The sequence below is a fragment of the Molossus molossus genome, unplaced genomic scaffold, assembly GCF_014108415.1.
Source record: "Molossus molossus isolate mMolMol1 unplaced genomic scaffold, mMolMol1.p scaffold_m16_p_15, whole genome shotgun sequence".
NCBI lineage: Eukaryota > Metazoa > Chordata > Mammalia > Chiroptera > Molossidae > Molossus > Molossus molossus.
Genome location: NW_023425350.1, coordinates 14,391,949 through 14,419,222, shown reverse-complemented (window position 1 = coordinate 14,419,222; position 27,274 = coordinate 14,391,949). Strand labels below are relative to the sequence as shown.

At 40.9% G+C, this 27,274-nt stretch overlaps 1 protein-coding gene across 1 annotated transcript in view; it reads right to left on the bottom strand.

The window, feature by feature from the left end:
- Positions 1 to 22,538, bottom strand: part of NCOA1 (nuclear receptor coactivator 1) — a 238,721-nt gene extending 216,183 nt beyond the window's left edge. The window contains exon 1 of the mRNA XM_036262485.1: positions 22,212 to 22,538. The gene's annotated coding sequence lies outside the window, so the exon portion shown is untranslated. The remainder of the gene's footprint in view (positions 1 to 22,211) is intronic.
- Between the last annotated feature and the right edge of the window lie 4,736 nt (positions 22,539 to 27,274).

The window sequence follows — 27,274 nt, the reverse complement described above, 5'->3', positions numbered from 1 at the left end:
CAACAATAAAGATAAAAAATTAAATAAATAAAAATAAATAAATAAAATATTAAATGAGGTGAACATGAAGGTTTTACAGAGGTGCATATTTAGAAAATAATGACCTCTATCTCTACTGCAAAAAGAATTCGGATCTACCTCATACCATATAGAAAAATTAACCCAAAATGAATCAAAGACCCAAATGTAAGGACTAAAACTTAAAACTCTTAGAAAAGAAACATAGGCATTAATTTTCATGACCTTGTGTTGGACAAGGAATTCTCAACTATGACACCAAAAGAACAAGAAGAGAAAAAAAAAAGATATATTGCACTTCATCAAAATTTAAAACTTTTGTGCCTCAAAGGACATATCATCAAGAAAGTAAAAATACAATCCACATAATAGGAGAATATATTTGCAAGTCATATATATATCTGATATGGGACTTATATCAAGAACTCTTAAAATTTAATAATAAAAAGACAACCAAATTTTATAATGGGCAAAAGATTTAAGTAGACATTTCTCTAAGGAAGAGTGCAAATAAGCACATAAAAAGATGCTCAACATCACAGTCATTAGGGAAATGCAAATCAAAATTACATTTCATATAATAATAAGTATTTGCAAGGATATGGAGAACTCAGAAACTTCATAATACACTGTTGGTAGAAATGTAAGATGGTATGGCCACTTTGGAAAACATTGCAGTTCTACAAAATGTTAAACATAGAGCTACTATATGACCCAACAATTCCACTTCTAGGTATAGAACGAAAAGAAAGGGAAACATATGTCCATGAAAAAACCTATATATGAAAGTTGATGGCAGTATTATTCACAATAGTCAAAAAGTGGAAATAACCCAAATATTTGTCCATCAACAGTTGAACAAATAAACCAAATGTGGTACAACAGAATAGTATTTGACCATAAAAGGGAATAAAGTACTGACACATGCTATAATATGAATGAACCTTGAAAACACTATGCCAAGTAAAGAAGCCTGACATAAAATGTCACATGTATGATTTCATGGGATTTCTTTTGGGGGTAATGAAAAAGTCTGATATTAGTGATTATAGTTGTATGATTTTGTGAATATACTAAAAGCCATGGAATTGTATACTTTAAAAGGGTGACTTTATGGTATGTGAATTATAACTCAATAAAAATAATAATAAATAATAATGTGAAATCTTCCTGGGGGAATATCATAATGAAATCCTAGATATTTCATCATAGGAAATATAAGATGGCAATATGAATCAGAGTAACAGAAGAATTACAAGAAGCAGAGTGCCAAGAAGATGTGTCCAGGTCAAATCCTGGGGATTTCTGATAAACAGTTTACCAAGGTTTAGCAAAAACAAAGCACACATTCCTAAAACTCTGTACGTCTGAGCCAGGCAGGCATTAGTAATCAATCACAACACCCTCTGCCACTGAGCTGGAAATGGTCATAGATCTCTTCTCAACACAGTTATGCATGTACTCATTACCAATTTGTCATAACAAATTGCTGAAGGTTATAAATTGATAAATTGCTGAAGGTTAGACCCAAAGATACTAACTTCACACCTATTTCTTAGTCTATTACATATGCAAATATTAATGATCAGCACTTTAATGGTTGTATTAATCATAAAATACTTGACATACAAAAAAGGCATTGAAAATAATTTTAACATCTATAACATACCCACTATCTAGCTAAAGAAATAAAATATTACTAATTCAGGTAACGCTCCCCCTATTTTTAATAATTATCCTTTTAGAAAAAGAACTGTAACTATACTCTTGCTCTCTCGCTTAAAAATATATGTACTAAGCCTACATATGTGGCCATGAAGTAAAACTAAGACATTACTATTCACCCAGAGACTCTTAAGTGACCACTGACATTTACCAAACATAAAACTTCCACACATAACATTTCTATCACTGTCAATTTTAACAAAAGAATGAAACTCACTCACATGTCAACAGTAACAGTAATAGAAATGACCAGAGTGCTCTTTCCATCCAAACTTTTCACTATTATTTAGTCAAAGGCAAAGGCCTCTATTATCTACCTTTCCTTGTGTTTTTGTTTTTTTTTTTAATTTTTTTTCTTTATTGATTTTTACAGAAAGAGGAAGGGAGAAGGGGAGAGAGATAGAAACATCAATGAGAGAGATCATCAATTGGCTGCCTCCTGCATGCCCCCCACTGGGAATTTGGCCCACAACCTGGGCATGTACCCTGACAGAGAAACGAACTGGTGACCTCTTGGTGCATGGGTTGATTCTCAACTACTGAGCCACACCAGCCAGGCACCCTTTTGTCAAACTAGCACACTTCTCATTTTAACATCTATAATATTTTTCAAGGCACTTTCACACACAATTTTTCATTTACCCTACAAGATAGATAAGGCAGCTATATTTATACCCCTTTTCACAGATATGGGAGAACAAAGACTGGAATCAAGAAAGGCTTGAAGCCCTGGCCGGTTTGGCTCCGCAGTTAGAGCATCAGCCTGCGGTCCAGAGACCCGGATTCGGTTCCCACTAAGGGCGCGTATCTCAGTTGCAATTTGTCCCCAGCCCTGGTTGGTCATGCGGGAGACGGCCACTTGATGTGTCCCTGTCACGTCGATGTCTCTCTCTGTCTCTCTCTGTCTCTCTCTCCCTCCCATTCTATCTGAACAAAAAATGGAAAAATGTCCTCGGGAGAGGATAAAAAAAAAAGAAAGGCTTGAATCCCTGCTTCACTACGTTTTAGTCAAGTGAACTGCAAAATAAAGATGCCTGGGATAATAGGGTAGTTGAGGATCAGATTACGCAATGTATAGAAAGCACTTAGCACAGAACCTGGTGTAAAATAACACTAGCCCTGGCTGGTGTGCCTCTGTGGTTAGAGTGTTGGCCTATGAACCGAAGGGTCATGAGTTCCTGGTCAAGGGCATATACCTGGGTTGCAGGTTTGACCCCCAGCCTGGGTCGGGGTGCATGCGGGAGACCATCAATTGATGTGTCTCTCTTAAATCAATGTTTTTCTCCGCCCCCCCCCCTTTCCTCTCTCTGTAAAATCAGTAAAAACATATCCTCAGGTGAAATTAAAAAAAGAAAAAAATTCAATCAATCCTGATTTTAAAAAAATAATTTTTAATTCCATGCCTTCCCCTAAAAGGGCAATAGTGTCAGCCCCACGTACATCTTGAGAGAGAGAACACACTAGTGACATAACCAGAATATTCGGGAGTGTTTAAGCTTTGGACATTTCCTCTTTCCCTTGAAAATCAATACATTAGCATCCTGGTTTTAAAAATAAATCAGTAGCAACACATATAGCTTTTACTCTGCCTATGTTATACCTATGATAAGAGTCTTATTCTGAAGAGTATTTTTAAAGACTTAGGGTTTACAAGTTCTTAAAATGACACCCACCCCAAAAAAATACTATAAGAGATGACTGAAGCAAAGGTCAAGGGGAAAAAAACAAACAACAAAAAGCCAAGAAAAAACACTTTCATTGCTCTTGTCCTGTGCCAAGCATGGTCTAAGCATTCTATTCATTTACATTCAGAAAATTCTCCCAACAACCTTGAGGAGGAAGGCACAATTATCATCCCCATTTTATAGATGAGAAAACTGAGGCACCAAGAGGTTAACACACAAGGAAGTAGCAGAACCAGGATTCAAGCCCAGGAAATCTGACTCCAGTGCCCACACTCCTAACCATTACTAACCCCTTATCCACAATGACATCTACCTTCAGGCAAAAAGCATTTGCCTTTAGCTAAAAGCTATTTGTCCATGAACTATTAGCTCATTTTTTGTTCAATCTTAGTCCTGCAGATCAGCTGCTAATAGCAACAGTAATAGTTATAACAGCATCAACAGGGCACTGAAATAAAGATTAATATCCTCACAAGAATTCTACAATAAGAGGAGTACTAAATTTTATAAAGCTGTTTGTTTTAATGGGTTTCAATAACGGCTGATTGCATTACACCAAATAACAATTCTGTAATAGTAATTCTACTACCCCAGTCTAAAACAATGCAATCAATATATATATAGCTCTCTGGCTTTATCAAAGTAAAAACTCTGATTGTTTCTAGAGCAATGTATTAAATGTGTTTATTTAAGCAATTCTCAAAAAGTGTTACTTCTGATTACTACATTTCTAATAAAAATTGGGCAGCAAAATAAGTGGAGATATACTTGCTAGAATGAAGCTATCCTATACTGATAATTATAGGTAGACTATATATTTCATAGTCAATCAAATGCAGAATGAGGTTAATATCCTCTTATGAAAATTAAGGAACCTAACCACTAAAGATGTCTAAGTATGCAGCCAACCCACTTCTCCATGGAGGTGAACCAAAAAAGATGTTTTCTTATAGGGCCAAAATTTTCCTCCAAAAGAAGTTCTGATTCTGTACCAAATCGACAAACTTCCAAGTGAGTCCCAAAGTCCTATACCATTCAATATAGTCACAATGATTCTGACTTGGAAAATTTCAAAACATGAGTTTCCTAACATTTATCTCAGCCATAAAATTAGCTCTAATAAGCATCCAATTGAGACATGTAGTCCTGAGTTAACTAAATGAACTGGGCAGCTACATAAAGTTATTAGATATAAACCAACTAAATGTCCAGGGATAGCTGTATAATGAGTGTTAAGCAAATATATCTTTCTGTCTGTAATAAGTAGGTAACAGAGTCAGCTGCTTACCAAGGCCAGTTAGTATAAATACAACTATATCATGTGTGGCTAGGAAGCAATAAAAAAGGCAAGTATCACCCTGGCCGGTCTGGTTCAGTGGTTAGAGCATCGGACCAGAGAGGCAGGGGTTTGGTTCTCACTAAGGGCATGTACCTTGGTTGCAGTTTGTCCCCGGCCCTGGTTGGGGTCGTGTGGATGGCAACCATCCAATGTGTCTCTCTCACATCTGTTTCTCTCTCTCTCTTCCTCCCTCTCTCCCTCTGGCTCTGTCTGAAGATGAATGCAAAGAATGTCCTCTGGTGAAGATTAAAAAAAAAAAAATTTTTTTAAAAGGCAAGCATCATACAAGGAAAGTAAACAAATATGAATAACAGAGCCTCAGGAGGGAAAATCCAATATACATAAACATATGATAAGACAAATGATCAACTTTATCAATAGTGAGGGAACTGCAAATTACAACAACGAGATGAGCCTGTCCCTTATCCAACATCTATTTTTCAGTCTCAAGGAATAGATCTGAACCTGCTTCGGTCATATGGCCAACCTGCAGCAATGACTATGACCAAAAGAATGGAGAATTATCAAAGACCAAGCTTAGGTTACATACCCATCTCTTGGCCAATGAGGAGGATACTGTGACCTGAAATGGGGGAGGGGATACTAGACAGCCTAAATTAACAGCTACCATATAAATCACTATAGAGACTTTCTCCTTTTAACTCTATATATTTCCATTCCTTTGAATTTGTAATTAGAATATAGCCATGTATTATATACATGATTTATTTTTTAATTTTAAAAGGAGAAAATTATTGGAATGTAGTCAGAAAGAAAGCCCAAGATCTAAAAAGTTAAGGATTGATGACTTCAGGAATAAAACTGGGGAAAAAATAAGCCTCACGAATAAATAACTATAGTAAGTATCTAGGCTTCCTAGTCCCACATGGTTGGTCAACATTTTAACCACCACCCAAAAGTCCTTATCAAACCCAACATTAAAAGACAACTGAAAAGTGGAAAAAACAGATTTTAATTAGCAGTATATTGACGAGAAGGAGAAAACTACCTCCAGGGAACTAAGAAGAAAATTTGTAAAATCTTCAGACAGCAAAAGGTTTCCAATAGTATCTGAAAACCCTTTATGCCCTCTCACACTTTTCTCACCCATAATCTTACCAAACAGTATATGTAGAAAAGCTCTGGATCAGTTTTACTGAAACCAATCACTTTCTACCTGTTACAAGTCTCTACTCTAAAGATGGTAGCAAAACCATCAAAACTAAAACAATTTATAATACCTACCCCTAGAGACATTAATAAAATTTATCCTTTAATTGTTCCAAACACTACCATTCAATACTACAAGTTTTTTTTGTTTTGTTTTGTTTTTACCCCCACCCGAGGACATTTTTTTATTTATCTTGAGATAGGATGGGAAGGAGAGAGGGAGGAAGAGAGAAAGAGAAACATCGATGTGAGAGAGACACATCGGCTGGTCACCACCCACATGACCCCAAACAGGGTCGGGGACAAAGTGTAACCGAGGTACATGCCCTTAGCGGGAACCAAACCCCGTCCTCTCTGGTCCGTGGGCCAATATTCTAACTGTTGAGCCAAACCAGCCAGGGCAACACTACAAGTTTTTTTCACAAATAAATTTAGCAATAAAATTTCATCTAGACTGATACTCAAAAACAATTCCTCTTTATTTCAATCATTCCTGGTAGGGCCTACTGATTGTGATAGTTATCTCTTTAAAGAAGGCGATTCTGCTTTGGTGAGGTAAAGGCAATTACTGCTCACCAAATATTTATGTTCTAGCCAGCATTTCCTCGCCCTTAAGTAGTGCCCTGTTACTACTTCTGGTTATGAGAGGAAGTGATATGGGTCACTTCAGGGCCAAAGGCACAAGTAACCAAGGAAGCTCTATGTTCCTGACAGTGCAACATATGTACTTTATTTTAACTACAGAACACTTTTATCAAGTTCCATGGAACTATGCTATAAGCATCACTCCAAATCCTACAAGTCTAATTCAAATTCCACTTCCTCCAGGACACCTACCCAGACCATGCTAGGCTCCAAGGCATGATCAGTAACACACTATATATGTATACTGTGGGTAAAGCACTATGAGAGTACTGTGATATTGGCACATAACTAGTTTAATAAATGGCCTCTACCTTTTATAATTTACACTGTGGTTAGTGGGAAAAGGACACATGATAAATAAATTTTAAGTGAGTGCTAAAAATAGTAAATGTTAGCCCTGGCCGGTCTGGCTCAGCAGTTAGAGCATCGGCCTGCGGTCCAGCGAGACCTGGGTTCGGTTCCCGCTAGGGGCACATACCTCGGTTGCAGTCTGTCCCAGATCCTGGTTGGTTCGTGCGGGTGGCAACCACTCAATGTGACCCTTTCATGTCGATGTTTCTCTCTCTCCCTCCCTCCCTCCCTCCCATTCTATCTGAACAAAAAAATGGAAAAATGTCCTCGGGTGAGGAAAAAAAAAATGTTAGAGGAATTTCCATATATCTCAGTTAGCTTTAGTTATATATACAGTTAGTTTTAGTTATATATGACCATCTGACATCTCTTATCTTTAAAGTAAGACTCGCCCTGGCCGATTTGGCTTATCAGTTAGAGTGTCAACCCACCAACCAAAGAGTCACTGGTTCAATTATGGTCAAGGGTATGTACCTCAGTTGCAGTCGTCCTCGGCCCTGGTCAGGGTCGTGCAGGAGGCAACCAGTCAATGTGTCTCTCTCACATTGATGTTTCTCTCTCTTTCTCCCTCTTTCTCCTTCCCTCCCACTTTATCTGAAGATAAATAGAAAAATGTCCTGAAGTGAGGATTTACAGAATAAATAAAAAATAAATAAGATTCCTTATAGGTATTATAATCTCTTTAAGGGCAGAAACCCTAAGATACAATAACTTCATGGTGCTCCATATTAGCATTCGAACACAAGTAGTCAATAAAAATTTATTTTATTGAGAAGAAGGTGTTGAAAAATTAACACAGAAATGTAGTATTCCTCTGACATTAGGGGTTTGTATCTCCAGTACAGCTGAGAAAGAAGGAACACATGTTTCTCTGTATCCATGGCAGGTGGAGCTCTACTGGACAACAATGAGTCACCAGGCTCCACCAGCCCTGAACACAGCCCCTATCTAAAGCCAACTTCTTATGTGATAGGACTACACTCTTTCCAAGCAATATCTTATTTCCAACTCAATTTCTCAAATACCCTGAAATGGGTAAAGAGAATCCCTGGATATTTTGTATGAGTATTCCAGGCACACATACAAAAAAGGGTCTATTTATCACAACTAATAATTAGCATTGTGATTTAATCAATATGACTTGCTAGTATTTTAATTTTACATGTGTAAGACATTGCAAAAGACAAAATATAAGACGTGATCTCTTTTTGCCATTTTGACACCCTAATATGGGAAATAGGACACATGAAAGCAAAAAATTCCACACAGTGGAGGCAGTATAAAGTATCAAATGAATAATAAGGAAAATAAAAATTAAAAGAGTTCATAGAAGGAAGAGATTACTTTCAAATTATATAGTCTGAACACTTAAAAAGCAAGGTGAAATCTGAGCTGAGCTTTAAAAGACAGGTAGAATTTCAGGAGGTATAAACTAGGATAAGGGAGAACATTCCAGGGAAAGGAATATATAAAGGGGTGGAAACTAAGAAGCCCAAGGGATGTTTAGGGGACAGTAAATTGACAATTTTACTTTGAACAGCTCATTGGGGAAGACTAGTGGGAAGTGAAATGAAAAAAGCAGGTTGTGCCAGACACTGGAAAGCTTTAAATGCCAGGCTAAGGAACAACTTTATCTTGACAGTAATGAGGAACCATTGAAGGTTTTTAAGCAAAGTAACACAATAAAAATAAAAACTGCAATAATCATCCCAAAACAAAATTTAGGACAGAGTGAAAAAGTAACTCACTGGGGCCAATGAGACCACTTTGGTTACTATCCAATAAGTAGGCCTAACTTAAAAACAATGACATTGAGGAATTAAAAAAAAAAAAAAAAAAAAAAAGACCAAATCTAAGGAGCTAAGAGAACTTGAAAACCGTTTTTGACGTATATCAAATCAGACTCTAAGGACTCTAGAAAGCTGATATTCAAATGCTAGAATGAGGTTAAAAGCACAGCAACTGTGAATTCCAGCCTACACAGCAGGTCTCCCTATACTTGACTTGATACTGGGTTCTTCTGTACGTGTGTGCATTTCCATCTCCATACTCACAAAAGGTCCACTCTTTTTCACTGGGGTCTGGGGGGCTAGTAGTGGGATATGATATATAACAGGAGCCAAGTGATGATGGTCAGATAGTTATGTAACAAACAGAGCTCAAACATATGTAAAGGCCAAAGACATTGCAATTACATCTATTACAAAATGGAAAAACAGACTGCAAATCCAGTCATACTACAGGCTTGAGTAATGACATCAGATATATCCATTAAACTTGGCAAGAGGGTAAGACTGGATGAATGAAGTTATTGAGGTCTCAGTCCTTAAAAGCAGAGTTTCTTAACCTTTGGGGAGGTCATGGACACTTTTGGGAATTTGGAAAAAGCTACAGACCCTCTCCCCAGAGAAATGCATAGATTCACAAAATTTACACACACTTTAGAATGTTCAGATCCCCTAAAGCCAATATAGAGATTCTTAGTCCATGAACTCCAATGGATCTTAGTTAAGAATCTTGATATAAAAGTCATAACCATTTTTATCATATACCCCACAGTTTAAAAGAAGCCATATATGGATATTTATTTATATACATACACTGCACACCAGAACAATAAATTATACACTTAGTAAAGCATATACAAAAATGAAAATTTTAAAGAATGACATTTGCCCTAGCCAGAAGGTTCAGTGGTTAGAACATCAGCTTGTGGACCGAAGGGTCGCAGGTTCAATCCCCAGCCCCAGTCGGGGTTGTACAGGAGGCAACCAATCTATATGTTTCTCTCATATCAATGTTTCTCCCTCTCTCACCTTCCCTCCCTCCCACTCTCTCTAAAAATTAATGGAAAAATATCCTCTGGTGAGGATTAAAAAGAAGAACATTTATTATAACAAAATAAACAATTTTAAAAACATTTATTTTACTTATTGGTGATAAGATTTGTGCTCTTCCTAATAAATATTAATATATTATACCACTTTTTTTTCTTTATTTATTTTAGAGAGAGAGGAAGGAAGAGGGAGAGAGACAGAAACATCAATGAGAGAGAACATCAATCGGCTGCCTCCTGCATGCCCCCCACTGGGAATTTGGCCAACAACCTGGGCATGTGCCCTGACTGGAAATCGAATCAGCAACCTCTTGGTGCATGGGTTGAAACTCAACCACTGAGCCACACCAGCTGGGCTATACTACTACTTCTGGTGAGAGTAATGTGATTGAACATGGTCTGCTATTTTTTTAATTTTTCTTTCACATCTTGTAATAGAGCAACTTGAAAGTCTGGTCCCAAATTCAATTCATTTTTATAATAAATAACTATTTTATTTGACTTTAATGGTTATCATAGCCAAAAAACAGACTTCACAAAGATGAGAAAAACCAAAGGGAAGAACTGCATCACTTGCTGCACTGAATAAAACATGACATTCAATATTTGATCCCATTCACCATTATGCAAAAGTTTTTACTAAGATTCAACTAGTAGATTTCCATATTTCCTCGTGACCATCAGGTGTTCTTACTAACTAATCAGAACGTACTGGCTTTTTATATTTTCAGTCAATGGGCTGAAAACCACTAAAACTCCTTCTTACGAGGTTTTTATACAGGTTACACAATGTTGTTTCCAAGTTCAAGTATATTTATATAAAAATGTTCTTGAAGTTAACACACATCATTTTCAGCAGTTAAATACAGTAATAACATATGTAGTTCCAAATATCCATTTTCAATAATCTCTTCCTTAATATTGAATTTTATTTTGTTTTTGAAAGGTAGTTACTTTCTGAGTCACTGTTAATAACTTACCATCATCCCAAAGAGACAGATTAAATGTGTTTATTATTTTAAAATATCTGGTAGGTAGCATACTACTCATAGCCACTTGTCACAGAAAATGTCAATAAATTTGGGATATTTGGTTTTTTGTGAAAGAAAAATGAGTTAGTCATCTTTATTTTATTTATTTGTTTTTTTATCCTCACCGGAGGACATTTTTTCCATTTTTTGTTCAGATAGAGTGGGAGGGAGAGAGAGGAAGAGAAAGAGAAAGAGAAACATCAACGTGAAAGGGACACATCGAGTGGCTGCCACCCGCACAACCCAACCAGGGCTGGGGACAAACTGCAACCAAGGTACGCGCCCTTAGTGGGAACTGAACCCCGGTCTCTCTGAACCGGAGGCCGACACTCTAACCGCTGAGCCAAACCGGCCAGGGCAAGTTAGTCATCTTTAAGTTAGACAATTCTTAAGCCCTTTGCCTCAAAATGACCAGTTAACTTCTATAAAGTATTATACAAAAGATATGCATGGTGACTCCCTACTATAATACAAAGTATGTTGAGACTATTATTTAAAATAATAAGTCCAAAAATCCAATTCCCTATGCCCTTATAAAAACTGTGAAACATCACAACAGACTGAATGAAAGGAAATGAACTTCTTTACAGACCTCAAATTTCCCAGATAATTTCAGGTAAACCCTACTGCAGAGACCACTGCTCTAAATGGGCCTGGGCTCCCAAGGGCCAAAGCTATCTATCAAAGTTTAGAGGAGTTATCTTTAAAGGTACTCTAGCCCTGGCCAGTTTGGCTCAGCGGTTAGAGCGTTGACCTGCGGTCCAGAGAGACCCGGGTTCAGTTCCCGCTAACAGCATGCACCTCGGTTGCAGTTTCTCTCTCTCTCTCTCCCTCCCACTCTGTCTGAACAAAACATCGAAAAATGTCCTCGGGTGAGGATAAAAAAATAAAGGTACTCTAATTATACTGTATCCATCTCTGAATCGCTACCAGTTTGGCAAAAGACACAACTGCAGCACCTTCTGTGATACCAGTTGTCTTCAACACTGTTCCCTCAGTGCAATGTTGTCTAGTGGTTCAGTCAAATAATAGGACTGGAAAAAGGTCCAAGATTCTTCATCACATATCCTGTCTTAAATCCTTTTTGGACATGGCAAGGCATAAATAAATCAGTAAAATAAATCATGAACTATATTGAGAGCCAGTGGCTTTCAACTTGCATGACCAATCTCACTTATACAGTGAGATGGATATATTTATACAAGGGCACAACATTTTTACACTTAACAAGTCCACAGCATCCTATTAAGATGCCAAGTGATAATACATCATTTAAAAAATAGATCCTGCAAAAAAGAGTGTAAGCCAGTGAAAAATATTTTATACTACCTTCTATTTAAAAAAAAACACACATATGCCCTGTCCAGGTAGCTTAGGGAGTGTCGTCCTGATGTGCCAGGGTTGGGAGTTTGGTCCCTGGTCAGGGCATGTACAAGAATCAACCAATGAATGCATAAATAAGTGAAACAACAAATTGATGTCTGTCTCTATCTCCCTTCCTCTCTCTCTAAAATCTTTTTTTTTTTTTAAATCCTCACCCAAGGATATTTTTTCCATTTATCTTCAGATAAAGTGGGAGGGAGAAAGATGGGGGGAAGGGGAAGAGAGAAACATCAATGTGAGAGACACATCGACTGGTTGCCTCCCACAGGACCCAACCAGGGCCACGGACAGAACCGCAATGGAAGAACATGCCCATGACCATAATAAAACCCAAGACTCTTTGGTCCTCGGGCCGATGCTCTAACCGCTGAACCAAACCTGCCAGGGCTCTAAAACCAATTTTCAAAAAAATAGTCTGTTCTCAAATATACATAAAAATGACTGAGTTCCTAGTGTGGTAAGCCTTGCATATGGAATCATTTCAAAAACTATGAAAACATAAAATTGAGGGTACAAAAACTGTCAAAAAAAAAAAAAAGGGGCTATGCCCTGGCCGGTTTGGCTCAGCGGTTAGAGCATCAGCCATGGACCAAAGAGTCTCGAGTTCAATTCCAGTCGAGGGCACGTACCTCAGTTGCAATTCAGTCCCCAGCTCTGTATGGGTCGTGCAGGAAGCAACAGGTCGATGTGTCTCTCTCATATTGATGTGTCTCTCCTTGCCCCCACCCCCACCCCACTCTATCTAAAGATAAATCCTCGGAAGAGGATTTAAAAAAAAAAAAAGAGCTACATAAATTTGGAAAACAGACATTTTTCATTTTCTTCCAGATATACATACTTTGCTATACCCCACCACCTCTCTCCATTAAAATCCCTCTATGTCTTGCTACTGTACCTAGAATGTCTGGTTCCCTTCCCTCCCCCACTTCAGCAGGTACCACACTCCTTCACTTTCCCCCATCATACTTCCTAAATAACCCCAAGCATTTCTGTTCTTTCATCTTTGCTATTTAATCTTCCTGAATACACTGTTCTCCTCACCCTCACTCATATAGACATCATCCCGTGCCTTCAATGCTCGTGTCCACCACCACACCCTCCACAAAATTTGCCCTGCTCTCTCTCAAAGAAAAAAACTGCTTCCTTTCCTGAATCGTCAAGTACTATTTTAGTACCTCTCTTATAGCACTCATCACATTAAATTAGTATTATAGGTATTTCTGTGTTCATCTTATCACTTCTCTTAGTTCATACTCTCCTTAAGAACAGGATCGAGATCTTATTTAACTCCCTATCTTTTAACAATACAACACTTTGAACAAAGTAAGTACTCACATAACTATGTCTTGAATGAATGATTGAGTGACTACTTAGAAATTAAATTACAGACTTCCTGTACCATCTGGAATGGAGAGGGAGGTACAACTTAGACTTCCCAGAACAAATAACTTTTCCCTTGTTCCCTTCAAACTCACCAAAGCAAAGCCAGGATTACACCTACAGGTGCTTTAAAAAAGTAAGGACATTTTATCCTTCAACATTCTAATCAAACATGTTGTGTTATCTTTATATACATACACATACATTCACAGTAAAATATCTTCTACTGTTAAATAATTGCATCTATGCTTGATAATAAAAGCATGTAAATATTTTAACCATATAGGCAAACTAAAAGTGTAAGAGGTAACATACTAAAGCTATCAGAATAGGATCAACCATTCACAATACAAGTAGAGCGACAGAGAATGACCAAGCAATTTATTCCAAGTGGAAAACAAAACAAAATCCTAAGCTTTAGTTATTTACTAAAAAAACTGGAGGCAGTATTTTATTGCTAAGAATCCAAAACCAACCATTCAAAGATAAGCTTACCTAGACAGAAGCACCAAAGAATCAATGTAACTAAAGTACAAAGGTGTGCCCGGCTGGTGTGGCTCAGTGGATTGAGCATCATCCCATGGACTGCGAGGTCCTTTTTCGATTCCCAGTCAGGGCACATGCCGTGGTTGTGGGTTAGATCCCTAGGAGGAAGCATGCAGGAGGCAGCCAATTGATGTCTCTCTGGCATATCAATGTTCCTATCTCTCTCTCCCTTCCAATCTCTCTCTAAAAAAAAAAAGTACAAAGGTGAGATAAGAAACAGCAGAAAGATCTTAAAGTGACACATTCATTAAGTAACTGATATATATGGCTCCTGCATCATCAGAAAGCAATGAGATTGCAGGAGTCCTAACTGCACATCTATAGAACAGAGAATCCAGAAAGGGAAAGAGGGCTACAATGTGGCCAAGTGTGACAAACCTGTTTGGAGAGATGCCGATTTAAAGGTATGCGTGTGATGTCAGATCAGAAGACCTAGACTCAAATGTCATCCTGAATACCTACAAGCTGTGTGATCTTACACCAGTCACTTAACCTCTGTGACCCTTGTTTCCTTGTTTATAAAATGTAATATGCAGAACAAGCATAATACCTGAATACAGTGTGTCACAGAGACATCACTCAGTATTTGCTGACTCTGAATGAGGGTCATACAAGAAAAGCAGACATTTCTCTCCAAGCACTTTTGTAATTTTTTTTTAATCTTAACCTGAGGATATTTTTCTATTTATCTTCAGATAGAGTAGAAGGAAGAGGGAGGGAGAGGGAGGAAAAGGGAGAGAGAAACATCAACTGGTTGCCTCCCTCAAGACCCCGACCAGGGCAGGGGATGAGCGTCAAATTCCTAGGTTCTTGCCCAAGTAATGCCACTACACAGTTACCCATGAAAATTACAGTATATGCCTGGCTTTCATCTGTAATATTAAGGAGGCTGTCCTACATTACTATTAAAGCCCCTTTACTTTAAATGTTGTTCATGCTATCTCTTTTTTTTTTTTTTTTTATCCTCACCCGAGGACATTTTTCCAATTTTTGTACAGATAGAGTGAGAGGGGGAGAGAGAGAGAGAAACATCGACATGAAAGGGACACATTGAGTGGCTGCCACCTGCACGACCAACCAGGGCCGGGGACAAACTGCAACCGAAGTACGCGCCCTTAGCGGGAACCAAACCCGGGTCTCTTCGGACCGCAGGCCGACGCTCTAACCGCTGAGCCAAACCGGCCAGGGCTGTTCATGCCATCTCAAGGATGTCTTGATCTAATTGAAAAAAGTAATTCAACATACACTAAAAAGAGAGTCATTTAAAAAAAAAAAGGAGGGCCCTGGCTAGTTTGGCTCAGCGGTTAGAGCGTCGGCCTGCGGTCCGGAGAGACCCGGGTTCGGTTCCCGCTAAGGGCACGTACCTCGGTTGCAGTTTGTCCCCGGCCCTGGTTGGTTGTGCGGGTGGCAGCCACTCGATGTGTCCCTTCACGTCGATGTTTCTTCCTCTCTCTCCCTCCCACTCTATCTGTACAAAAAAATGGAAAAATATCCTCGGGTGAGGATAAAAAAAATAAAAATAAAAAAAAAATAAAAATAAAAAGGAGGAAAGAAATATATAGAACAAACTGAGTAACTGATGCTAAGGGAGAGAGGAAAATCAAACTTTCTAGAGAACATACCTGCTTTGACTGTTTTTGAAAGTCAAGAGATAAAGGAAAATGAAATACAATTTAAATAAACAAATAAAACATGTAAAATCAAAGAAGATATCTATGGGTGATTATAATACATTCTTTTTGTTGTTGTTAATCCTTACCCAAGGATATTTTTTCCACTGATTTTTAGAGAGAGAAAAACATCAATGTTAGAGAGACGTATTGATTGGTTCCCTCCCACATGCCCCCTAACCAGGGCCAGGGATTGAACCTATAACTCAGGTACATGCTCTTGACTGGGAATCGAACCCATGAATGACCCTTCAGTGTGTGGGCCAATGCTCTAACCTTTGAGCAACACCAGCCAGGGCATTATAATACATTCTTCACTTGTAGAGCACTTTACAGTTTACAAAGTATTTCTGTATATGCAAGCTGCAGCAAATTTTCTGGATAAGAAATACAACATTTCAAATGATTTACATTTGATAAATTTGTCCACAGAGTCTCCACTAAAAACAATAACATCAAAAAACAGTTTAGGAAGGAACTTTTTCAGCATAAATATGTAGGATGTATTAGAGAGGCAAATGCATGCAGGCAAACAGCTATAAACCTACAAATCACAGAATTTTAGCACAAGAAGAAATGTGAAATCAGACCAATATGCTCATTTAATGATAAAGAAACTCAGGCCCACAGAGTTGATGACATGAGGACCAGATCATAGAACCAGAAATAAGGAGGGGAAATCCAATAAACTGCAAATGAAAGAATCAGAGAATTTGGTGATGGGTTTAGGTTATGGAAAAAGAAAAAAAAACATTATTAAAGTCATACTAGGTACCAATCATTATGCTAGACACATCATGTTATTTAATATAATTTGTTCAAGATCACGCAATATGAGCGTTAGTACACTATTTCAATTTTAAACATGAAAACCTGAGGTTTAGCCCTGGACGGTTTGGCTCAGCAGTTAGAGCATCGGCCTGCGGTCCTGAGAGACCTGGGTTCGGTTCCCGCTAAGGGCACGTACCTCGGTTGCAGTTTGTCCCCAGCCCTGGTCGGTCGTGCGGGTGGCAGCCACTCGATGTGTTCCTTTCACATCGATGTTTCTCTCTCTCTCTCTGTTCCTCTCTCTCCCTCCCACTCTACCGGAACAAAAAATGGAAAAATGTCCTCGGGTGAGGATAAAAACAAACAAACAAAAAACCTGAGGTTTAATGTGGTTCAATAACTAGCCCAGGCTCAACGGCTGAGCATTGACCCAAGCACCAAGAGGTAGCCTGTTCAATTCCCGGTCAGGACACATGCCCAGGTTGTGGGCCCCCCAGTAGGGGGCATGCAGGAGGCAACGAATCGATGTTCTCTCTCATCAATGTTTCTATCTCTCCCTCTCACTTCCTCTCTCTCTAAAATCAATAAAGAAAAAAAACCTTTTTTCTAATAAAATAACTAGCCCAAGGTTATATCTACTAAGTATCTGGAAGAATGAACACCATCCCCTAAGGTCAAATCTCAATTTCCAAAAGAAACTTAAAAACTGCCTCAGAATTACAAGCCAGAAAAACAAAAATGAAGTATCACTCTAGAAACACTGGATAATTCAGTGTTTTTAAAATTCTGGTCCTGTTAATAGGTTTGTTTCACTTCTGTGCTTGCACCTATGGTTAGCAGTATGGTCTGCCTGTTCCCAATGGTCAGGTTCAAGACTTCTCAGCAAAGTTCAACTTCCCCAAAATAAATCCATAGGAGTGACTAGATCAAAGTAGTATATCTAAGAATGAGGATCACCAGACTGATTAATTTCAAGTCTTCCACAGCTCCTAGAGTGACTACAGCTTCTGTTTTGGCATAAGCTATTTATCTTTGAAATATGAAAACTACACTAAGTTTCTCTAAAAGCCTGTCGCTTCAAGAAGCCTCAAAAATACTGTGTTGCAGATGGGGGTATGGGGGAGGAAGCATGGATACAACAGCCCACTCTACTTGCACTTCTAGAATTGGACTTATATGTTGGTGTCAGTATTTTATAATAATTTCTCTTGTTCAATCATGTATCCTGCAGAAGTAGAAAGTAATCATTCTATATTAATCCAAACACTGTGCACCCAGAAAACAATGTCCACAACTATAGAAAAAATCTGTACCTCCTTCTCAAACTAAGCAACCAAGAATGGTACCCAATTGCCTCTAAGCCTTTTTATGACCTCTGACCCCAATGTTGAGAGAAAGGCATGAAGTCTAACCAAAATATAAAAAAGAGAAAAGTGACTAGCCCTCATCTCCAATGGTGAGAAAGAAGGTCAGAGACCACGAGATACTCAGTGACCAGTGACCAGGGGCTAAGCTACTGGTTAACCTGGAAGAAAAGCAATAAAGAAATCCCTCCCTATAGTCTAGTCTGTCCAAATAGGTAGGAAAGTTGTAAAAAGTGGGGAGAAATTTGTATAGTTCTGCAGACCAGAAGAGATATAGGGCTCTGTCTTTTAACTCCTGAAATACATGTATTTCACCCAATCCCATATTCCCCTCTGAGCCCAGAATGTAAAAAGAAGCCCACCACAGCCCTGGCCGGTTTGGTTCAGCGGTCAGAGCGTCGGCCTGTGGTCTGGAGAGACCCAGGTTCAATTCCTGCTAAGGGCATATACCTCGGTTGCAGTTTGTCCCCGGCCCAGATGGGTCAGGCGGATGGCAACCACTCGATGTGTCCCTTTCACGTCGATGTTTCTCTCTCTCTCTCTCTCTCTCTCTCTTCATCTCTCTCCCTCTCTTCCACTCTCTCTCTCTCCCCCGCTCTATCTGAACAAAATATCAAAAAATGTCCTCGGGTGAGGATTAAAAAAAAAAAGGAAATAAAAGAAGCCCACCACATGTTTTTGGACCTCTGCCATGAAAGCAACTGGATGGCCCTCCGAGAATTCCTGTGATTATCATATACAGAAAGCAAAAATCCCTGCAAAGGCAATAATGAGCATCTTGAGGATCTACACCTCATGACTTAGAGGATTCTACTCAGTGGTATGCACTTTTACTGACCTCCCATCCTTGCCCCAAAATGAAGGCTACATTAAGCCATATAGTTTAAAGCCAACAAACTCCATAAGATATGCAACATATTCAAACAATGTGGAGCCCTTGGATGATGAAGCAAAAAAGACAAACTAAAATAAGGAACACAGGTAATATTTCTCTAGGGAGGGTATATAAAATAGATGACTATAGAGAAAAGAGGGCTAAAATGTTCTTTAATATTCAACTATGAGCCCTGGCTGGTTTGGCTCAGCAGTGAGAGCATCGGCCTGCGGTCCAGAGAGACGGGGGTTTGGTTCCCACTAAGGGCATGTACTTCAGTTGCAGTTTGTCCCCAGCCCTGGGTGGGTAATGCGGGAGGCAACCACTTGATGTGTCCCTTTCATGTAGATGTTTCTCTCTCTCTCTCTTCCTCCCACTCTATCTGAACAAAAAACGAAGAAATGTCCTCAGATGAGGATAAAAAAAAAAAAAGAACAGAAAAATATCCTCAAATGAGGATTAAAAAAATTAATTCAACTATAAATCATATTCTGATATATAATACAATAGAGAAAAGATTTTCAAAGAATGTCCAATATCCTCTCTTCCCCACTCCACCTTTCAGCACCTCTACACCACCCTTCTCACTTACTCAACATTTAGTCCTGGTGAAGACCGAGCACTGGATTAACAGGATCAAGAGTACATGCAGAGAACATTCCATCCTGGGAACATCTTTAAATTATTTAGGCTTGTTTACCACCCTGCCCTATAGAGAGAAAGCACGAAATTTTGCCAGTGCTTTCACAATATATACTAGTCAGCACCATAGCAACCCAATCCTCTGCCCACCAAAAAATTAACACATACATAGAAAACAGGAAATTCAACAAAAATTAAAGTTTGACCCTACACTCCCTCAACAGTTAAATGTCTTCAGTAGTAGCAATATCTTTATATCACATCCACTTCATGCTTCCTTACAACTTCCTGGCATAAGCAAATTCTTGGGATAATACAAACTGCTGCTTCGGTTTCCAGCCTAGATTTCTAGAAATGAAACCCTGGAATTGAGGGAGAAAGAAAAACAAATGTTGGCAGAAAGAGGGAGTAAAATGCATTGTCTATATAACCCAGTTTAAGTGGAACAATCACCATTAGTTCTATCAGGCACTTTTTTCCAATAAAACCACTTACCCAAAAAAATGCAGATCTAAAATACGCCCTTGGCTTAAACTACACAAGAAGCAATTTAATAGACACAATCCTACAGATTTTCTCAGAAAGAAATGAGGAAGAGATTAACTATAAAGTATGCAAAATTCAAGTTTTATACCTTAAAAATCAAACTTCACTGAGTGTTAAATAAATGTAATAAAATAGCAGTGCAAGATGTCTATAGAAACCAAACCAAACACCTGTTCCTATATGCAACACCCTTGCATTTTCTCTCCAAACCGTGTATTCCCTTTTTTTAAATTATTATTATCCTCACCTGAGGATATTTTTTTTGCACTTATCTTCCCATACAGCGGGAGTGAGAGAGGGGGAAAGAGAGAGAGAGAAACATCAATGTGAGAGACACATCGAGTGGTCGCCACCCACATGACTCCAACCGGGCTGGGGATAAATTGCAACCGAGGTAGGTGCCTTTAGCAGGAATTGAACCCGGGACTCTCTGGTCCGCAGGCCGATGCTCTAACCACTGAGCCAAACTGGCCAGGGCCGTATATTCCCTTTTTGATCCACTGTTCCCCAAGCATAAAGTCTGAATAAGAAATGGAGGGAAAACATTTCAGACACTAGCTCATTAAACCAAATTAGACCTTTCCACAAAGTACAGGAGATAAAACAGACACACTTCCAATTGTATTTAGTTTATAACAAACATTTCAAGGAATGCCCATTTATTAAGCTGAATCACACCCCACTGCTACCTTTAACCCAAAACTTTTTCTAGTTGAAGAGCCAAAAGATCCAAGCAAATACTTTCTTTTCACATTATTCTCAACATGAAGAAATCTGACCTCCTTCCTACTACATCATAGCTTCTGTGAAATAAGCTGAGAGGCCCCTTTGGCCAACTTTTTTTTTTTTTGAGACTAACCTCCAACCAATTCTAGAAGAGGAGACACACCTCAAACAAATTTAACCCTTGAAACCCATCCTTTCAACCGTCCAGTATAATTTAAACTTCCCCACAGTGATGTTTTACACAGACATTTGATTTCTTAATCACTTAAGTGTAAGCCTCAGCCCTCACAAATCCTCCCACAGAGATTACTGTGGGCATCTACAGAGGGTGCTGGGGCTGCAATTCACTCAAGAACCCTTCATTCACTATCATCACACTCAACTTAAAAAACTCACCCTCTTAAAAGAAAAAAAAAAAGTCACCTTCTCCACAAGGACACCTGCCTCTTCAAAGCCTCTATAATAAAAGAGAGCCAAGCATGAAAGGCTAAAAGATTCTTCAGCTTAAAGTTTTCCTCCCCACCAAACTCTGCAGCCACAGCACCGTGGACTGTCCTTGTCACACACTCAGGCTTTATTGTCAAACCCTCCGTCTCTCTCTAACATCGTCAGCCCAGGCAGATTCTAGCCCATGGGACTGACTGCTTTAAAATAAGTAAATAAATACATTAAAACAAGGGGGAGAGAAAACCATAGCTGGGTGGGTAGGTAAGCACTAGGGACCCTGGTGTCCGGTTTCTCCATTTCTTTTCGGAGAAACCAGGGAACGGCTAGAGTTCTGTCGCTGACCATTAACTATCCCACCTCCCAATCGTCCAATCAACATGTTTGCTTCCCTTCCAAGGTCCTTTCAGCAGAATGCTGGGAAGGGGACCAAACCCTAGCCCTAGTAGGAAAATCTCACCTATCCATCCCATGTCTGCCTCCGAAATCCCTCGTCGGGAGAACGAAAAAGCCAGTGTGCTGGGGTAAACAGAAGCGCCGTCGAAGGCTGCGCTTACCGAAAGGCACGCTATGGTCATCCCCATTTCGCAGTCCGGGCAAGCGAGACTCCGAGAGGTGAACCCGCCGGCCAAGGTCACCGCGCTCGCCGGCCGAGGGGCGCCCGTGCCGACTTCCGGCTCCCCCTCTCGGCGGCGGGGAGCGCCGGCGGGCTCGGGGCGCCGCTCCCCACGCCGGGCCGGCGGCCGCGAGCCTCGGGCACTGTCCGCGGATGCTCGCCCTGTCCGCGCTAACTAGGGCAACTGGGAAAGGGGGCAGAGAAGTCGCTGCTGCAGCAATTTCCCTCCGCGGTGCAGCCCCCAGCTGGTGCCCGTGACAGCTGCGACCTCCGCCCCTTCCAGCCGCGCGAGGCCGAGGGAGAAATCGGGGAAAGTGGGAGGGGGAACGGAACGGAGAGAAAGGAGAACAGGGGGCGGAGGGGCGCCAGCTGCTCCCCGCCCCCTAGGGCCTCGGCGGCCGCGCGGCTCGTGACAGCTGCACCCACTGGGAGGCTAGGCGCCCGCCACTCACCTGCCGCCGCCTCCGGGTCGTGCTGACGGGCGCCGTGCTCGCCCGCGACCGTGGCGGCACCACCGCAGCCTCCGCGACTCCTCGGGCCGGGAGCCCGCCGCCGCCGCGGCTCTCTGGCCCCCTCCTCCGGAGCAGGGGTCCCCCCGCAGGGGGATGCAGAACGGACCCGGCGCAGGCTCCGCTCGAGGAAGCAACAAGGAACAGAGAGGCCGAGGCGCTCGAGGCTGCGGTCCAGCCGTCGGAGGGGAGGGCTGGGCGAATCGCGTCAGACTCCGGCTCGCCTGGCCTGAAGAACAGGCATTTCAGCCGCTCTCCGCGGCCGCCATGTTCTCCTCCTCCTCCGCCGCCGCCGCCGCCGCCGCCGCCGCCGCCCCCCGCTCGCGGCCCCGCCCCCTCCGTGCCCCGCCCCGCCCCGCCCGCTCCCCGCCGCCCCGCCCCACCCGCCGCGCTGCCCTTGCGCTCTGGGGCAGTCCGGGCCGCGGCGACCTGGTGCCCGGGAGCTCCGACGGCGCGCGCCGGGCAGCGTGCTCCCCACCCGCCGGGCGGCGGAGCGAGGAGCCGCCCCGCGCCCTCTGCCGGCCGCAGGCCCCAGGGAGGGTGTCGCGCTCCCCACCCCGGCCCTCGTCCTAACGAAGTGTGGGAAAGGAGGCCCTAACTCTTGCCCTCCCCTCGGGGCGTTCCTCCGACTGCTGCCGGGAAGCGGCCTCCAGCCCCAGGGTGCTTTCAGCTAGGCCGCCCGGCCTGCAGCCTCCCGCAGCTCCTATCTTTCCGAGAAGGTTGCGGAGCGGCGAGAGCCGGGGAGGAGTCGGTTCTGGGCCTGTCCCTGCAGTAATTTGAGCGAAACACATCCCGCGGGCCTCGTTTTTTATTCTGTAAAATTGGGAGGTGGTTACCGAGATGATTTCACGGGCTGTTAGACAAGGGGAAAGAAAGATCATCTGCCCACTTCGTTTTACAGATGAAAAGATCTGACTGACACATCTGTCTCTGCAGTTCTATGAATTACTCCAGATGTCTAACATTGACAGAACTTTCCCCTCAAGGGGGCCCACACCTTTCTTCTTTTCTACCGGCTTTAAAAAAAAATTCCATAATGTTAGTGCTACTTCCAAAAGTAGAGTGTTTCTTGTCACCAGAGGAATCAAACAGCTGCTGAACAGGCTTTCTGAGCCATGATGGCTTTATCTGGAAAGTGTCCCTCATTCCAAAGGCTGGCAATATAATACCGATCTCTCTCCCGCTTGTCCTAAGGATGAATGAGTCACTGGTCGCAGAAGTGCTCTGTGAAGCGCACATCTATCCTTCCCTGCACTCTTATTCCCAGTTAGCTGTCTTCCCCTACCTCAACCCCGTCCTGATGCCTGTCCCCCAACGTCTTCCACTGTTTCTCTTGCAGTGTTTTCTATCCTAAAGCAACCTCTGTAAATCCTTGCACACACACACATGCACACGCACACACACACCCTTCAAAATGAAACCTGATTTTGCCTAGAAAACACCAACCTCCCTGGCCCCTTTCTGAGGCGGTAGGCAACTTCTTCTAGAGGCAGGTACTCCATCCTGCCTCCATCCAGGGCCATGCCCTAGATCAACATCTTCCTGTCTTTAGCATGAAACAACCCACATTCATTCATATATTCATTCATTTATATATTCATTCAACTGATTCTTGGCAAAAACCAGTTACTGGGACCCTAGGTGCATTCTCGCCCTTACCTGGTTTAGCAAGACCTCTAGAAACCTGCAGACTTCCCATCCCCAATAAGAGCCAGGTCAGTTACTTTATGTAGGACCTGCCTCCCACTCTAGTCCAATCCAGACTATGTGAAGGTGCCTACAAGTGAGCCAGCCACTTGCACAGGTAATGCTGACTCCTGTTGGGGCTACCCTGTAGTGACTGCTGATTGCCAAATCCAGTGGACACTTCAGTCCTCCATCATGTGGTCTTTCTACAGCGCTTGATGCTGCTAACTCCTTTTTGAAACTCTCCTCTCCTTTCTTCTACATCATTCTCCTTTCTCTACCTATTTTCTGACCTTCCCTTTGCTAGTACTTTCCTTGGCTTCTCCTTTATTACAAAGCCATAAAAGTTGGTATCCTCAAGGTTTTATTCTTTACCCTCCTTTCCTCTCACTTAGATCAACTTAGTTTGTTTCCACAGCTTCAATTGTTAATAATACCTACATTACCTTCTTCCAGCAATCCCTCATTCCCCCCACCCCTTCGGCCCCATGCCTGCAGCTCAGGGCCAGTTAACTTTAAAACGTCCTTAGGACATGCAGTGGTGAGATTTTGTTAAATGATGAATGAAATGTAAGGTATTACTTATATTGTCATAACTATCCATAGATGCTAAAGAAAAGAATTTTTTACTGGGTAACACTCCTTCTTAAGTAAAACCCATTGACTTTTTCTACAAATCATAACCACTTACCAAAAACAATTATAACCCAGTTTTGTTTTGTTTTTTGTGCATGTTAAAATACACATATTATTCACCAGCTTAACCATTTTAAGTGTACAGTGCAGTGGTCTTACATACATTCTCATTGTGGTGCAGCCTCACTATCACCCATCTCTAGAACTCTTTTCATCTGGTAAAACTGAAACTCTGTACCTCCTACACAATAACTCCCATCCCCCAGCCTCTAGCAACCACCATTATACTTTCTGTCTCTATGATTTTGACAATGTAAATGGAATCATACAGCATTTATCTTTTTGCAATTAACTTATTTCACTTAACAGAAAGTCCCCAAGGTTCATCCATGTTGTAGCATATTGCATAATTTCCTTCCTTTTTAAGGCTGAATAATATTCAGTTATATAGATACCACATTTTGCTTATCCATTCTTCCATCAGTGGGCACTTGAGTTGTTTCCACATTTTAGCTATTGTGAATAATGCTGAATGAACATGGTTGTATAAATATCTCTTTGAGACTCTGCTTTTAATTATTTTGGGTATATATCCAGAAGTGGAATTTCTGGGTCATATGGTAATTATATTTTTAAATTTTTAAAGGAATCTTCTTACTGTTTTCCACAGCAGCTGTACCATTTTACATTCTCACCAATAATGCACAAGGGCTCCACTGTTTCCACATTGTTGCCAATGTTTGTTGTGGTCTGTGCGTTTTTTTGTTTGTTTGTTTTTAATCCTCACCTGAAGATATTTTTCTATTTATCTTCAGATAGAGTGGGAGGGAGGGAGAGAGAGAGAGAAACATCAACGTGAGAGACACACATCAACTGGTTGCCTCCCACATGACCCTGGCCCCAGTTGGGGACGAACCGCAACCCAGGTACTTGCCTTTGACCGGAATCGAACCTGTGACTCATTGGTCCGCAGGCCGATGCTCTAACTGCTGAGCCAAACTGGCCATGGCTGTGTGTTTGTTTTTTATAGTAGCCATCCTAAATGGGTGTGAGGTGGTATCTCATTGTAGTTTTCATTTGCATTTCCCTAATGATTAGTGATGTTGAGCATCTTTTCATGAGCTTATAATCCACTTTTATTTCTCCCAATTGGCCTTCTCTTCTTAGGCTATTTTCAATACTTCTCTGGCTCCAACTACTTTTCCTAAAAAGGCCCACTTCCTTTACTACAACTAACCCCCCAGGGACTATTAATGTAGGGGCAAAATATTTATTAGGTTTACTCCTTGGACCCCACAGCTGCCTCTCAGAAATCTATTTACATTAGCCATGTAAGTGAAAGTTCCTTTCCTCCCAAATTACAATGCCAGTCAACAAGTAGGACTGCCCTGGCCGGTTTGGCTCAGCGGTTAGAGCATCGGCCTGCGGTCCGGAGAGACCCGGGTTCGGTTCCCGCTAAGGGCATGTACCTCGGTTGCAGTTTGTCCCCGGCCCTGGTTGGTTGTGCGGGTGGCGACCACTCGATGTGTCCCTTCACGTCGATGTTTCTCTCTCTCTCTGTTCCTCTCTCTCCATCCCACTCTATCTGAACAAAGAATGGAAAAATGTCCTCGGGTGAGGATGATAAAAAAAAAAAAAAAAAAAAAAAAACAAGTAGGACTGACTCCAATGAAATGAAAGTGCTATGAAGAGAGTTGTTAAATGAAAATGTTAGACATTTAACTTTTATAACCCATATAGATCTGGTTTTAGTTCAGGTCCTATTGACCCCATACATTAATAATAATCCTTTGGCCTTGGCCAGTTTGACTCAACGGTTAGAGCATTGGCCCCTGGACCAAAGGGTTGCAGGTTTGATTCTCAGTCAGGAGCATGTACCTGGATTGCAGGTTCCATCCCTGGCCCTGGTTGGGGTTGTGCAGGAGGCAACGAATTGATGTGTCTCTCTCACACCAATGTTTCTCTCTCTCCTTCCCCTCCCTCCCTTCCACTCTATCTAAAAATCAATAGAAAATTCTTGGGTGAGGGTGAACAAAAATAACAATAATAATAATAGTAATAATCCTATGGTAGAACAGAAACATACTAGTTATTTGATCAAGATCTATAACATACCTGTTGAATTTTCTCCAAAGCATAATAGATTCCCAGTTCTAAAAAAACATTTGGCTACAGTCCATGTAACTCCAGTTACTGAAGCAAGAACTGATTTAACTTTGATACTGTTTTTTATTTTTCAAATAGTTTTTGTTTTGTAATAATGAAACAAATTTATAAAATATTCAAAAAATTTAAAAAGTACAAAGAAGTAAAAACACAAACTATTGAGCCAGAGAAAACATAGAGAACACCTTTCCACACATCAACTGTATATGTGCAAATACAAATACAGTAAGGTATTCAATTTTATATAATAGAATCACACTATAAATGCTCATTGATAATCAGGTGTCCTTTATTGTACAATATACTTTCATCATTAAAATGGCTGAATACTCTTACATTGTGTATCTCTTTAATTATTTAATTAATTAATCCCTTACTGGAAAATGTTTACATTGTTTCTGTTTTTATTTATTTATTTATTTATGTGTTTATTTTTACAAATAATTCTGTAATTCTAATGCATGCACAGTTTAAAAATTAAATTCCTAGAAGATTAATTGCTGGCTTAAAAGCTACAT